The sequence below is a fragment of the Scyliorhinus canicula genome, chromosome 16, assembly GCF_902713615.1.
Source record: "Scyliorhinus canicula chromosome 16, sScyCan1.1, whole genome shotgun sequence".
NCBI classification, from domain to species: Eukaryota; Metazoa; Chordata; class Chondrichthyes; order Carcharhiniformes; family Scyliorhinidae; genus Scyliorhinus; species Scyliorhinus canicula.
The window spans coordinates 142,609,198-142,625,247 of record NC_052161.1 but is presented as its reverse complement, the minus strand read 5'-3'; the positions used below and the strand labels follow the sequence as shown (position 1 = coordinate 142,625,247).

The following is a 16,050-nucleotide window of genomic DNA, read 5'->3' as shown; positions in this document are numbered from 1 at the left end:
CCTCCTTCTGCACTGTAAATTCTATGTTCTATGTAGGTAAAACAAACCTGTTGAAATTTAACCTGGTGTTGTAAGATTTCTGACTGTGCCCACCCCAGTCCAACGCCGGCATCTCTACATCATTATAAAAGGGGTACTTCACTGCGGTGGCAGAGAATCCATTTTCACGCTGAAATGGGGCCCCGTGCCAACCCGCCAATTCTCCAGGACCCGAGAATCGGCGTGATCGCGGAGTACTCCGCGTAGCTGAGGGCCCCTTGACAGAGGCCCGCTCAGCGATCCTCTGCTCCCAAACAGCCGAGTTCCCGACGGCGTGGAATTAACCTGCTATTGCCGGTCGGGATGCTCGCGTGGCGACTGTGGACTCAGTCTGCGGCCGCCCTGGTGAGGGGCAGGGGGGTCGGACACCAGGGGGAGCCATATAGCCGGCCGCGGATAATATCCATGTGGTCAGATCCTCGCCACACCCCACCAGTCTCCCCAGTCCTTGCCGAAGTCTCCCCCGGCCAGCAGCACGTTCCCGCCGACTGTTGGCGGCAATGGATACAGTCGCAGGCGTCACGCTGGGTTCACACCCACTGAGACCCTGAGTCAACCGTGTGGTCGGGAACTTGGCCCATTGGGGGCGGAGCCTGGGGGAGGCCTTCAGGTAACGTCCTGAGGACGTCCCAATGGCGTGTGGCGTACTGCTCAATGACGTTTTGGAGGGGGCGGAGCATCCAAAAACAGGCACTGCTGACGTAAAAATGTATTCTCCGCCCGATCACTGATTATGAAATCGGCATCAGGGACGGAGAATCTCGCCCTTTATGTGACTCGGTGCCATACTTTGTTTTCTAATATTGCTGTGAAGCGCCTGGAGATATTTCATCCTGTTAAAGGTGCTATATAAATCTAAGTTATTTTTGTAGTTGAATATTACTGATGTATAAACATGAAAAATGCCGTAAGATTGACTAAGGATGCGTGTGTCCATATTAGGAGCAGAAAGAATTGAGCTCAGCATTCACAGTAAACACTCTGCCCACACACAGGAAAAGGTGTGGCTTTCGACCGCCGAATATTCCAACAAGAATCACTGACATCAGGCGAGCTGGACCAAGGCGATTGGGGACGGAGTAATGTTTTCAGTCTGTGCCAATGGCAGGGAATCATTTCTGGGAATTACAGGCTACATGCCCACAATTCTCCTCGGACAAGTCGCCAGTGGAACTCAGACCACCCCGAGCTCCCTCCATTCGTCACGAAGCAGCTGCAGACATTGGGCTCTGTGTTCAATGATTCTCATCCCAAATGTACTCTGTAAATAATGAGAATAAATAGTGTTCTTCAACAAATTTACCAGCAGCAAAAGTGCCCCCTGAATTGCCCCTGAATCCCACGATAAAACCCAAATTCTAGGACCTCAATAACTGACAAGTGAGAGTGTTGCCGAGTAAAATGCAAGCTATCAGTAATTTTCCACTCTGTTGGGAAACAATAAATCTAAAACCTTTGTAACACTTGGCTGCCTGACACAAGAGATTGAAAACTAGCAGAGCTGAAGGAACTGTATGCCTTAATTTGGTGTGTTGCTGGAGGAATCTTGTAATTGTACCAACATCCTGCATGTGAAAGGCAAGGGTCGGGGGAGATGATGACTTGGTGGTAACGTGACTGGAACAATGACCTGGAGGCTCATGCTTGTCCTCTGAAGTCCTGGATTCAATTCCCACCATGGCAGCTTGTGGAATTTAAATTCAATTAATAAATTTAGAATGTGATCACCCTCACAGGGACCCCAGGGCTCGCTGACTGATCTACCCAGGGGCTTCATAGAATACAAGCTCCCGTAGTGAGCAAGCGGAGGCCCCCTAGCTAGGGCTCATTAGTGGGACCTTTACATAGAATTATAGTGACTATGAAACTAATCATCGATTCCCAGCAAATCCCATGTGGTTCTCTAATGTCCTTTAGGGAAGGAAATCTGCCGTCCTTACCTGGTCTGGCCTACATGTGACTCCAGACCCACAGCAATGTGGTTGACTCTTAACTGACCTGTGGAGCCTCGCAAGCCACTCAGTTCAAGGGCAATTAGGGAGAGGCAACAAATGCCACAAACCTTGAATTAAAAAGAGCGGAGCAAGATCTCGACCAGCCACGGCACTGAGCAATGACAACAACAACTCACAATCATGTAGCAGCTTTAACGTGGTGACTCGTATTTAGACGCTTCAAGTAAGTGATTACTGGACAAAAGGAAGATGTGAAGACATGTGACCAGAAGCTTAGTCAAAGGCACTGTGTAAGATGATGTATGGATGGTTACAGAGTGGCAATGTGCAACCTGGACTACGTTCAATTGTCAGTGGAATAGGTCATCTCAGCAGGTTTGGGAGGAGAAGGACAACATTGTAGCACTGTCATAATTGGCCTCAGTGCCACTGAGCCTGGGAGGGGATAATTAGTCAGGCTCCTACTCCTGATTGCTACCTGTGACTGGTGCCGGAAACGACGGCTACAATTACCCACAGCTTGGCAACATTCATATGCCGACTGGCAGACATTCACTTGGGTAAAATGTGCTGGTGGGATTTCCTGATGGTGGGGTCGAGGTATGGGGGAGGGTTTGGAAATTTGAATGGATTGAAGGGAAATAATAGCCTCGTGTGGAACAGGAAATGATCCTGTTGTCAGGTGGGAAGGTTAAATATCTATACCTGATTATCTCATGCCACTCTATTTCCAGCTTTTAGGCAATTCGATGAAAGGGATAAACACCTCCTTTATAATACTTTAGCTTTGTAAAAAGTTCATTCCTTACAAAAATACACTCAAATATAAACAGGTATTGAATTCCCATAGCCACCGGTACAATATTCCCTCAGAATTCTCAGTAAAAGGGCATCATGGCGGCACAGTGGTTAGCACTGCTGCCTCACGGCGCCAAGGTCCCAGGTTCGATCCTGGCTCTGGGTCACTGTCCGTGTGGGGTTTGCACATTCTCCCCGTGTTTGCGTGGGTCTCACCCCCACAACCCAAAGATGTGCAGGCAAGTGGATTGGCCACGCTAAATTGCCCCTTAATTGGAAAATATTAATTGGGTACTCGAAATTTATATTTAAAAAAAAGAATTCTCAGCAAAATGGGGGCAAACATCCCCCAGTTCTGTTGCTGTTTTGAAATCTACAGGACTTGAAGATTTCTCTATTTTTAATGTGGCACTGGTAGATGGCAGAGAGTTTAAAGAAGAAGAATGATATTCGTTCTGGGACACAGAGTTCTAGGTTAGGAAGGAAGATAAAGAGAGCTGCATTGTTTTTATTGGAGAAGAGAAGATAAAAGGGACCTGATTTAATTGTTAAATTTAATCGAGTCCTTGACAATCTAAAATAAACTATATAAATGGCCATTGAATTACTGAACCAGATGCAGTGAAAATTAATTTGAGGAACAGTCCCACTCCCTCACCCCCAATCCCTCACCCACCGTCACACCCCCAATCCTCACCCCCCACACCCCCACCCCACCCTCACCTACCCTCACCCCACCCTCACCCCCCCTCACCCCACCCTCCCTCATCCCAGCCTCACCCCCCTCACCCCCACCCCACCCCCCTCACCCCCACCCCACCCCCCTCACCCCCACCCCACCCCCCTCACCCCCACCCCACCCTCACCCCACCCCACCCTCACCCCAGCCTTACCCCCCTCACCCCCCACCCCACTCTCACCTATCCTCACCCCACCCTCACCCCGTCACCCCACCCTCCCTCACCCCAGCCTCACCCCCTCACCCCCACCCCACCCACACCACCCTCACCCCCCCAGCCCAACCCCCCTCACCCCACCCTAGCCTCACCCCCCTCACCCCAGCCTCACCCCCACCCACACCACCCTCACCCCCCCCACCCCAACCCCCCTCACCCCCACCCCACCCTCACCTACCCTCACCCCACCCCACCCTCACCCCCCTCAGCCCAGCCTCACCCCCACCCCACCCCCTCACCCCCACCCCACCCTCACCTACTCTCACCCCACCCCACCCCACCCTCACCCCCCCTCAGCCCAGCCTCACCCCACCCCACCCCCTCACCCCACCCCACCCTCACCCCACCCCACCCTCACCCCCCCAGCCCAGCCTCACCCCCACCCCACCCCCCTCACCCCCACCCCACCCTCACCCCCACCCACCCCACCCCCCTCACCCCCACACCACCCTCACCCCCCCCACCCCAACCCCCTCACCCCCATCCCACCGACACCACCCCCCTCACCCCCGCTCACCCCATCCCCCCTCACCCCACCCCACCCAAGAGAAACTGAAAGGCAGAAATGATTCCATTGTCCATGTGGTCCAGTGATTATATAATCCCGGCCAAAGCAGGAAATGCTGATTTTGGACAGGATTCTGCCCCCCCCCCCCCCCCCCCCCCCCCCCCCCGGGCACATGCGATCTTGGGGGGGAGGAGGAGCCTATCCACAGTGTGGGTCCACCATATCGCGTGGGGCGGCCGATACAGGCCACCTCCATACGCATGTGCGGACCCCCGACAGGAAGTGGAGGGCCCGTATCAGCAGCCGGAGCTGCGAGAAGCAGCCCAGGGCCCGGCTAGCCCCCTCCAGGTGGGAGAATCACTTTCTTCAGGAAAGTCCAGAGTGATTCGCCTGCGTTTTGATGCTGGAGTGGGGACATAGCCCCATTATTGGAGAATCCTGCCCCTGATCTTCCCTGAACAAGATCAGACACAAGTACATCTCCCTCTTGTATCCTGTTACTCATGAACGTTACTCCACACCAATGGGTCAGACCCATCATCACTGGGATGCCAGTACAGAATTCCCATGGCCAACCAGCTGTCTGCCTGAACAGACTCCTTATTACATCACCAGAAGCACCTCCAGTCTCAGCTTCCTTCTATTACTCACTCTAAACTCGCACCGTCCCATTTACCATTTCCCCTGTACTCGCTGGCCTACACTGGCCCCTGGTTCAACAATGCCTCAGCTTGAAAATGTTCACCTATATTTACAAATCTCTCCATGACCTTGTGCCTCCCTATCTCTGTAATTTCCTCCAGCCCCTACAACCCCCCCCCCCCATCACTGTAACCTCCTCCAGCCCCTACACCCCTCCCTATCTCTGTAGCCTCCTCCAGCCCCCTACACCCCCTCCCTATCTCTGTAACCTCCTCCAGCCCCTACACCCCCTCCCTATCTCTGTAACCTCCTCCAGCTCCTACACCCCCTCCCTATCTCTGTAACCTCCTCCAGCTCCTACAGCCCCTCACTATCTCTGTAACCTCCTCCAGCCCCTACACCCCCCTCCCTATCTCTGTAACCTCCTCCAGCCCCTTCACCCCCTCCCTATCTCTGTAACCTCCTCCAGCCCCTACACCCCCTCCCTATCTCTGTAACCTCCTCCAGCCCCTACACCCCTCCCAATCTCTGTAACCTCCTCCAGCTCCTACACCCCCTCCCTATATCTGTAACCTCCTCCAATCCCTACAACCCCCCATCACTGTAACCTCCTCCAGCCCCTACACCCCTCCCTATCTCTGTATTTTCCCCCAGACCCTACACCCTCCCTATCTCTGTAATTTCCTCCAGCCCCTACACCCCTCCCTATCTCTGTAACCTCCTCCAGCCCCTACCCCCTCCCTATCTCTGTAATTTCCTCCAGCCCCTACACCCCTCCCTATCTCTGTAATTTCCTCCAGCCCCTACACCCCTCCCTATCTCTGTAACCTCCTCCAGCCCCTACACCCTCCCTATCTCTGTAATTTCCTCCAGCCCCTACACCCCTCCCTATCTCTGTAACCTCCTGCAGACCTTACACCCCTCCCTATCTCTGTAACCTCCTCCAGCCCCTACACCCTCCCTATCTTTGTAACGTCCTCCAGCCCCTACACCCCTCCCTATCTCTATAACCTCCTCCAGCCCCTACACCCCCTCCCTATCTCGGTAACCACCTCCAGCCCCTACACCCTCCCTATCCCTGTAACCTCCTCCAGCCCCTACACCCCTCCCTATCTCTGTAACCTCCTCCAGCCCCTACACCCCCTCCCTATCTCGGTAACCACCTCCAGCCCCTACACCCTCCCTATCCCTGTAACCTCCTCCAGCCCCTACACCCCTCCCTATCTCTGTAACCTCCTCCAGTCCCTACACCCTCCCTATCTCTGTAACCTCCTCCAGCCCCTACACCCCTCCCTATCTCTGTAACCTCCTCCAGTCCCTACAACCCCCCCCATCACTGTAACCTCCTCTAGCACCTCACCCTCCCTATCTCTGTAACCTCCTCCAGCCCCTACAACCCTCCCTATCTCTGTAATCTCCTCCAGCCCCTACATCCCCTCCCTATCTCTGTAACCTCCTCCAGCCCCTACACCCCCTCCCTATCACTGTAACCTCCTCTAGCACCTCACCCTCCCTATCTCTGTAACCACCTCCACCCCCTACACTCATCCCTATCTCAGTAACCTCCTCCAGATCCTACACCCCTCCCTATCTCTGTAACCAACTTCAACCCTACACCCCGCCCTATCTCTGTAACCTCCTCCAGCTCCTCCCTATCCCTGTAACCTCCTCCAGACCTTACACCCCTCCCTATTTCTATAACGTCCTCCAGCCCCGACAACCCTCCCTATCACTGTAACCTCCTGCAGACCTTACACCCCTCCCTATCTCTGTAACCTTCTCCAGCTCTTCACCCCTTCCTATCTCTGTAACCTCCTCCAGCCCCGACAACCCTCCCTATCACTGTAACCTCCTGCAGACCTTACACCCCTCCCTATCCCTGTAACCTCCTCCAGCTCCTCACCCCTCCCTATCTCTGTAACCTTCTCCAGCTCCTCACCCCTTCCTATCTCTGTAACCTCCTCCAGCCCCGACAACCCTCCCTATCACTGTAACCTCCTGCAGACCTTACACCCCTCCCTATCCCTGTAACCTCCTCCAGCTCCTCACCCCTCCCTATCTCTGTAACCTCCTCCAGCTCCACACCCCTCCCTATCTCTGTAACCTCCTCCAGCCCCGACAACCCTCCCTATCACTGTAACCTCCTCCAGACCTTACACCTCTCCCTATCTCTGTAACCTCCTCCAGCTCCTCACCCCTCCCTATCTCTGTAACCTCCTCCAGCCCCGACAACCCTCCCTATCTCTGTAACCTCCTACAGCCCCGACACCCTATCACTGTAACCTCCTCCAGACCTTACAGCCCTCCCTATCTCTGTAACCTCCTCCAGCCCCTCATTCCTCCCTATCTCTGTTACCTCCTCCAGCCCCTCCCTATCTCTGTAACCCCCTCCAGCCTCTCACTCCTGTGCGCCTCCAATTCCACCCTCCTATGCATTACTGATTTAACTCACTCTGCCATTGGTGAATACGTCTTCAATAGCTGAAATCTGGAACCCGCTCCCTAAACCTCCCCAACACTCCACCTCTCTCTCTTCCTGCTTCCGTGTTAACCTGATGATCACTCCTGTGAGATGGCGAGGGACATTGTACTATGTCGAAGGAAAATGTGGCGGTTTGCTTGCCCTTCCTGTGGATAGAGAGAAGTGCTCCCTCCACACTTTTCTCAAAACCTTCTTTACCTGCCCAAGTAGCTAATCACGGACATCGGATACTTACCCAATGTGATAGAAAACGGACACAAGTCACATGTATGTTAGTCAGAATGAAATGTTCTGCTTTGGACATTAATCAGATATTAAAAAGCAGAATGGTTTCTCTGCATGTCTAGTTCAGGAATTTTAAAGATATTTGTTTTTGCCAGTCAGGTGTTGGGATTAATTAGTACAAAACTAAACAGGGATAGAAAATTAATTCTTGGAATCTCCCACCCTGAAAACGTTCAGGTTTCATTTCTACAATCCCAACGAGCCAAACAAAGTGGACCATCTGAATCTGCTGCATCTACGTGCTGTACATATGGAGAATATCTCATTTGTACTCACCCATATGTTCGAGTATTTCAATCCATTAAAGATGCTTATAATCCGATTCAGAACTCCTGATTTGAGATTCATTATCTGCTCTGTCAAACAAGTAAACAGATGGATTCCATAATCTGCTTTACTGTAATTATTGTCTGCTAAGACTTTTATAGTCTTAAAAATAATGAAAAGAGGCTTTGTTTGGGGTATTTCATTCTTCCCCCTGTTCCACCTGTACACCCTGATCCGCATGTGAAGAATAATGATGAATCATGTAAACACACAGCGATTGACGCCAATGCTACTGCTCATCGAAGTCATAGACTTTACATTGCAGAAGGAGGCCATTCAGCCCGTCGAGACTGCACAGGCCCTTGGAAAGAGCACCCTACTTAAGCACACAGCTCCACCATAATTCCCAAGTCCAACCCAACCTTCTGGTCACTAAGGACAACTTAGCATGGCATAACCTGCACATCTTTGGACTGTGGGAGGAAACCAGAGCACCCAGAGAAACCCACGCAGACACAGGGAGAATGTGCAAACTCCACACAGACAGTGACCCAAGCCCTGACCTCCACCCTGATCTCCATTCTGATCTCATTGACCTCTGCCCTGGCATCTGCCCTGCCCTCAACCCTGACCACCACCCTGACCTCCACCCAGAGCACCAGCCTGCCATAGTTAGCCACACTCCACATCACTGCTTTTTGATCCATCTACCTTTACCACTCTGCAATGGTTGGATGGAAGAAACATGAGCTGAGAGTAAGGAACTAAAAATATTAAGAAACCAAAGGAGTAGATTTGGAACAAGATCCTTCAAATTGTCCTCATGTATGAAGGCAATAATACCAGTGGATGAGAACAGAAACAGTACCAGTGGATGTGAAGTAAAGAGCAGTAATCTGATTACTTGCCTCCACAATTATTGCTGTGTTGTGTCTATAGGCTGCTCTAAGCCTTGCTCCACTTTAGAGATTTACTGGGCGAGCAGATAGTTCCAGCACTACTGAGAATAATCAATGAAATCAATACAACAATCTCCCAAAGCCACTTTGATCGGTCGCTACATCTTGCAATACATTATTTAAACACCCAGTGGAAATGGTCGTGAAGCCAATGCAAATGGAAACCAGGCAGCTGATTCCGTATTATGTGTTTTGTATGGCCATCAAAGGTCCCATTGTTGTTTGTAAAACTTCAGACACTTTGTTCTGTTTATTATTCCACCATTTTACCCAGGTGCCGTATTTGCAAGATGAACAAAGGACAAATACAATTTCACTATCCAACCAAATTTATTGTCAAACACAGTAAAGGGTCACTCCCTTTAAATGATCCCAACTACAATAATCTCAAGAATCTTAATACCACCCGAGCCGATCTACTTAGTTTAGTTGCAGGTCCAACTCTCTGAAGTGGTCTCAGGGACTCCATCCACGAGGGTGGGTCTCTCACGCTGCTTTCCTCTGCTTCTCTGCTCTGTCGCTGAATCTTCTCTGTCCCTCTGTGTAGAGTCTTCGCTTGGGAGGGTCCTGGTGGTCAATTCTTACACCCACTTCATGCCTTTCCAGAAATTTCTCTGGCCCTCAGCTAATGAGGTCTCAGCGCAGAGGTGGTAAGGTCTAATGGAGTTCCCAGTGGCAACTCTGCAGGACACCAGGAACCCACCCTCAGGGTCCATCTCCAGCTGTATTGTCCGCACATAACTTTAACAGGGGCCCCACGGTAGCATGGTGGTTAGCATCAATGCTTCACAGCTCCAGGGTCCCAGGTTCGATTCCCGGCTGGGTCACTGTCTGTGTGGAGTCTGCACGTCCTCCCCGTGTGTGCGTGGGTTTCCTCCGGGTGCTCCGGTTTCCTCCCACAGTCCAAAGATGTGCGGGTTAGGTGGATTGGCCATGCTAAATTGCCCGTAGTGTAAGGTTAATGGGGGGATTGTTGGGTTATGGGTATACGGGCTACGTGGGTTTAAGTAGGGTGATCATTGTTCGGCACAACATCGAGGGCCGAAGGGCCTGTTCTGTGCTGTACTGTTCTATGTTCTATGTTTACTCCATATATGGTAGCCATGATGTGGAGATGCCGCCGTTGGACTGGGGTGAGCACAGTAAGAAGTCTTACAACACCAGGTTAAAGTCCAACAGGTTTGATTCAAACACGAGCTTTCGGAGCTGCTCCGAAAGCTCGTGTTTGAATCAAACCAGTTGGACTTTAACCTGGTGTTGTAAGACTTCTTACTGTCCATATATGGTGATTCAGGAAATCTGGGTGCCAGAAAGTCCAGCTTCATCTGGGCAATCCACAACAATCAATCCAGTTGAATGGGGCCTATTATCTCCTGATGTCTTGTTGACAGGCCAGGCCCAGACTTGTCCCAACTGTCTGTCTCTGCTCAATGGATTCGAACTTGGATGTTTGAATTTCCTTCAGACCTGCCTGTGAGCTGGCTGTCTAATTCTTAAAATGTCTAATTCGTAATTCAAAAGTATTCAATTTTACATCGGGCCTCAAATAGATTTTACTACATCTTTCATCCTAAATAATATAAAATAATCAAAAATGGCATTGGGTATTTTAATTCAACAATGGGCTGACACTTTGTAAAGTGAGGTTTTTAAAAAATATATATATATACACCACATTGTATTTTGTACGTCAAATGGAAAATTCAATTGAACCCACTGTTGCCAGTATTGTCCCCGTCTTGGAATGTCTTTGGCTCTTTCCCAGAAATCTACAAAGAATAGTGAGCTTCTTTTTTTATATAAATTTAGAGTACCCAATTCATTTTTTTCCAATTGAGGGGCAATTTAGCGCGGCCAATCCACCTACCCTGCACATCTTTGGGTTGTGGAGGCGAAACCCACACAAACACAGGGAGAATGTGCAAACTCCACACGGACAGTGACCCGGGATTGAACCTGGGACCTCGACGCCGTGAGGCTGCAGTGCTAACCACTGCGCCACCGTGCTGCCCAATAGTGAGCTTCTTAATGAGTTTCTTAAAAGAATTACAATTTTCTTTGCAGCAACTAACAAGATCAAAATAATATTTTACTTCACAACAAAGATATCTCCAGTGAAGCCTATTTGAACTCAATGTGCAGTATTCTAGTGGGCAACACAGTGGTTAGCACTTTGCTTCATAACGTCAGGGTCCAAGGTTCAATTCCCAGCTTGGGCCACTGTCCCTGCGGAGTCTGCACGTTCTCCCTGTGTCCGCGTGGGTTTCCTCTGGGGGCACACGGAAGAAACCCCATGCAAACCCACGGGGAGAAAGTGCAGACTCCGCACAGACAGTGAACCGAGATGGGAATCGAACCTGGGACCCTGGAGCTATGAAGCAACAATGCTAACCACTGTGTTACGGTGCTGCCCACGGCAATGTATGATTGAACCGTCCTTCTTTCACAGTATTGCAACTTTCAGAAAATGTCTGATCAAGTTTCAAAATGTTCAGGTAGATTAAAGTCCTTTGTTGTATGTGAGCTTGTTGAGGCTTGTATCATCTTGAATGTAATTCTGCCCTGGAGAGTCTCTTTACAAACACTCCTACAAGTTGGTGCCTTATCCTTGTAAACACAGAAGAAAACATTGACTGGAATGTTCCCGGTTTCCTCCCATAAATCCTGTTAGGTGAATTGGACATTCGGAATTCTCCCTCTGTGTACCCGAACAGGCTCCGGAATGTGGCGACTCGGGAATTTTCACAGTAACTTCATTGCAGTGTTAATGTAAGCCTACTTGTGACAATAATAAAGATCATTATTAACTGTTGAGTTCACACATTTATAGAAATGTACAAACGAAACTCATAAAACAAAAAACTTCCCCATCTAAAATATATTTGCAGAAATAATTGCGTGTGTAATACTGAATAAATCAGGGTATGAGCTGTGATAAATTGAAGGAAACAGTGTTGGCTTGTCTACGTGTCTGTATGGTCTAATTAATACTCATGAACAGATCAAAAAAGAGCTGAAAAAGTCCCTCAATGGCTGAGTTGTCACATCTCCTCCCAAAATGGAATTGAGCCATCTCAGCAAAGGTGGTTTAGGATCTGATTCTCCGTCTGTGTGACAATACCAGGCATGGCATTAATAGTTGGATCCGGAATCCAAAGTTAGGCAAGGAAAGATTTAGCTGTAAGACCTGTAGCCACCTGGGTTGGCCACTTCCTGACTTTAAAATGGATATCCGCTAAGAATGCAGGGAGAAATGGCCAAGGACAGGAAAACAAGCAGGTACAAAATCTCCTGTGTATTAAGACTTGCAGAACCCAGACAGAACTGAAACCAAAAGCCATCTACATATTAATGAGCAATCCCCAGGAACAATTAGGTACATTGAAGTAATCAAGACCAAACCAGACTCCTCGGCGCCAGCGGGAGCCAAGACAAAGGAAGGTCAACGGACATTTAGGAACCGCCCAGCGATCAGGTAGCAGCCCCAGTATTGGGGAAATCAAATCAATTGATTGGAACATGGCCAAATCAATTGGAACCAGGTACAGGGTCCGGCCACAAGGGCGCGAAGCCCCTGGGGACTATAAAATAGAGTCCCCAAGTTCAGTTCGATCTTCTTGGCACTTGGCTCTCAGCGAGGAGAGACTGGCCTAACAGCTTCTTGGCAGGGTCTCTCAGCAGCTCGAAACAACCCTTGACCGTGACCTGCCTAGCAGCTGCACCAACCAAGTAAGTGTCCAGTCAACGCACGCTACGAGATAGGCGCTCCTAACCCTTAGCCCATACCAGCTGGAAGCCTGCAGACTCAGAATCGAACAAAAGGCCATTTGTTCCCCTGACCTGGTGGGCCATTTCCAAAGCTAAGTATTGGCCTTTTAGTGTTAGAAATAGTCTAGTGAGTAGTATTTTATGCATGAGTAGTGATTGACTGTGTATATAATAAATGTGTTTTGGTTTGAAACTTACTAACTGGTGTATTGAGTTATTGATCAGCACTTGGCTTTGAACCTTGTGGTGGTATCATAAAGATACCTGGCGACTCTAGAGCAAAGGTTATAAAACAGAGCAATTAAGTGTAAAGCATACTTCGCACAATGAGTAACAGACCTAATGTGATTGCAGACTGGTGTTCCTGATGAAGAGGATGTGAGTGTTGAGAGTGGGTGGAGACAGAATTAGATTAGATGGTGTTACAACAGGCTGTGCCTTACTGGTCCCAGTTCAATGGGCGGCTAAACACCCAGGGTTGGATTATCCTTCATTTTTTTTGCTGCACAGGGTTGGTGAGAAAATTGGAGAAAATTTTTTTTTAATAAATTTAGATTACCGAATTATTTTTTCCAATTAAGGGGCAATTTAGCGTGGCCAATCCACCTACCCTGAACATCTTTGGGTTGTGGGGGCGAAACCCACGCAGACACGGGGAGAATGTGCAAATTCCACATGGACAGTGACCCAGAGTCGGGATCGAACCTGGGACCTCAGCGCCGTGAGGCAGTTGTGCTAACCACTAGGCCACCATGCTGCCCTATAAAACCAAAAAATGCCGTCCTGCTCCACTTTCTGTTTCCCTCTCCTTGGCCCAGCTCGGATGGTGCCGGGCTTCTGCCCAGCTCATGTGCCTTTGAGCACTGACAATTGCCTGATTTAGGTATTTGCCTCAGCACATGCCACCAAGCACAAGGACAGCTCTTGAAGAGCAGTAGAAAGATTACTGGGTGGAGGAGCAGAACTGGCATCTCCTTCCTCCATAATCCCCCAAACTAGCCCCAGTCCAGTCAGGTTTCTTCCCTGTTCTCTCAGCATTTCTGAAATAGAATGCTGTGGTGTAGATTATGATGAGCAAAATATTAAAGGCGGTTGCTTTACATTTTGATTCCCATTTGGATAAAGCTCAATACAATGAAAGTCAATGTGACACACAGGATAAAATAACGATGTTGTTGTGTCTCGAGTCTCACACTCATCCGCAAGCCAAACCCAAGTGGCCAACTTCCTCAAATTATTAGAATTTAGTTTTTATCCCCTTGACATTGATTTGTATTATGGATTAAATGATGCCTTTTTTTTAAAGCAATCTTTATTCATTTTATACAAATTAATCCCACTCTTGTAATTTTGACTCATTTATTCAGCAATATTTTGCAATCTGGCAAAATTTGCTTTGTCAATCAAAGAATTCATAGAGTTTAAAGTGCAGAAGGAGGCCATTCTTCCCATCGAGTCGGCACTGGCCCTTGGAAAGAGCACTCTACGTAAGCCCACAACTCCACCCTATCCCCGTAACCCATCCAACCTGTTTGGACACTGAGGGCAATTTATCGTGGCCAATCCACCTAACCTGCACATCTCTGGACTGAGGGAGGAAACCAGAGCACCCGGAAGAAACCCACGCAAACCCACGGGGAGAAAGTGCAGACTCCGCACAGCCAGTGACCCGAGATGGGAATCGAACCTGGGACCCTGGACCTGTGAAGCAACAATGCTAACCACAGTGTTACGGTGCTGCCCATGGTAATGTATGATTGAACTGTCCTTCTTTCACAGTATTGCAACTTTCAGAAAATGTCTGATCATGTTTCAAAATGTTCAGGTAGATTAAAGTCCTTTGTTGTATGTGAGCTTGTTGAGGCTTGTAGCATCTTGAGAGTCTCTTTACAAACACTCCTATAAGTTGGTGCTTTATCCTTGTAAACACAGAAGAAAACATTGACTGGAATTTGTCCGCACCTCCTGCTGCAGTTTTAATAGAAGATAAAGGAGGAGCACGCAACAGGAGGTCCGAAACTCATTAGCGTAAAATGATGATGGGATACTCCACTTCTGCTCGCCATGGTAGATCGCAATTCCCACCAGAACGAGAACAAAGAACAATACAGCACAGGAACAGGCCCTTCGGTCCTCCAATACTGTACCGGTCATGATATCAACCTTGGTCAAAACCCTCAGCATTTCCTTGTGCCGTATCTCTCTATACCCATCCTATCCATGTGTTTGTCAAGATGCCTTTTGGACGCCATTAATGTATCTGCTTCCACAACCTCCCCTGGCAACGCGTTCCAGGCACTCACCACCCTCTGTGTAGAACAAAGAATAAAGAAAATTACAGCACAGGAACAGGCCCTTCGGCCCTCCCAGTCTGCGCCGATGCAGATCCTTTATCTAAACCTGTCGCCTATTTTCCAAAGATCTATTTCCCTCTGTTCCCCGCCAGTTCATATACCTGTCTAGATTCATCTTAAATGATGCTATCGTGCCCGCCTCTACCACCTCCGCTGGCAAAGCATTCCAGGCACCCACCACCCTCTGCGTAAAAATCTTTCCACGCACATCTCCCTTAAACTTTCCCCCTCTCACCTTGAAATCGTGACCCCTTGTAATTGACACCCCCACTCTTGGAAAAAGCTTGTTGCTATCCACCCTGTCCATACTTCTCATAATTTTGTAGACATACATAATCAGGTCCCCCTAACCTCCAATTTCCAACGAAAACAATCCTAATGTACTCACCTTTCTTCATAGCTAGCACTCTCCATACCAGGCAACATCCTGGTGAACCTCCTCTGACAGGACCTTCTCCTCCACAGAAATGTGCGCAATATTCCAAGTGCGGCCTTACCAAGGTTCTATTCAACTGTAGCATGACTTGCCAGGTTATATACTCGATGCCCCGTCCAATGAAGGCGAGCATTCCGTTTGCTTTCTTGACTACCTTGTCCACTTGTGTTGCCACCTTCAAAGATCTGTGGACCTGCACGCCCAGATCTCTCTAAGTTTCTATATTCCTAAGAGTTCTGCCATTTACGATATATTTCCCCTCTATGTCAGACCTACCAAAATGTATCACCTCACATTTGTCTGGATTAAACTCCATTTGCCATTTCTCTGCCTAAGTCTCCAACCTATCTATTCTGAATCTTCTGACAATACTCAATACTATCTGCCACTCCACCAACCTTGGTGTCATCCGTGAATTTAATAATCAGAGACCAGCATGACGCCAGTTTTTATCCCTCTAAAGGGATGCAGATGAATTCCTGACTGGAATTGCACTCCCACACCCAACTGTTCCTTGCCACCAGTGGGAAATCTAGCCAGCCCAGAACACATCGGGACAAATGTGGCATGTGCATTTCAGGACTTTGGTGAACAAGGCCGG

At 49.2% G+C, this 16,050-nt stretch overlaps 1 long non-coding RNA gene across 1 annotated transcript in view; it reads right to left on the bottom strand.

Moving 5' to 3' along the window:
• Positions 1-79: 79 nt before the first annotated feature.
• Positions 80-16,050, bottom strand: part of LOC119950819 — a 30,781-nt gene continuing 14,810 nt past the window's right edge. The window contains exons 3-4 of the long non-coding RNA XR_005457421.1: positions 7,942-8,021; positions 80-1,300 (exon numbers count right to left, since the gene is read on the bottom strand). This is a non-coding gene — a long non-coding RNA (uncharacterized LOC119950819). The remainder of the gene's footprint in view (positions 1,301-7,941; positions 8,022-16,050) is intronic.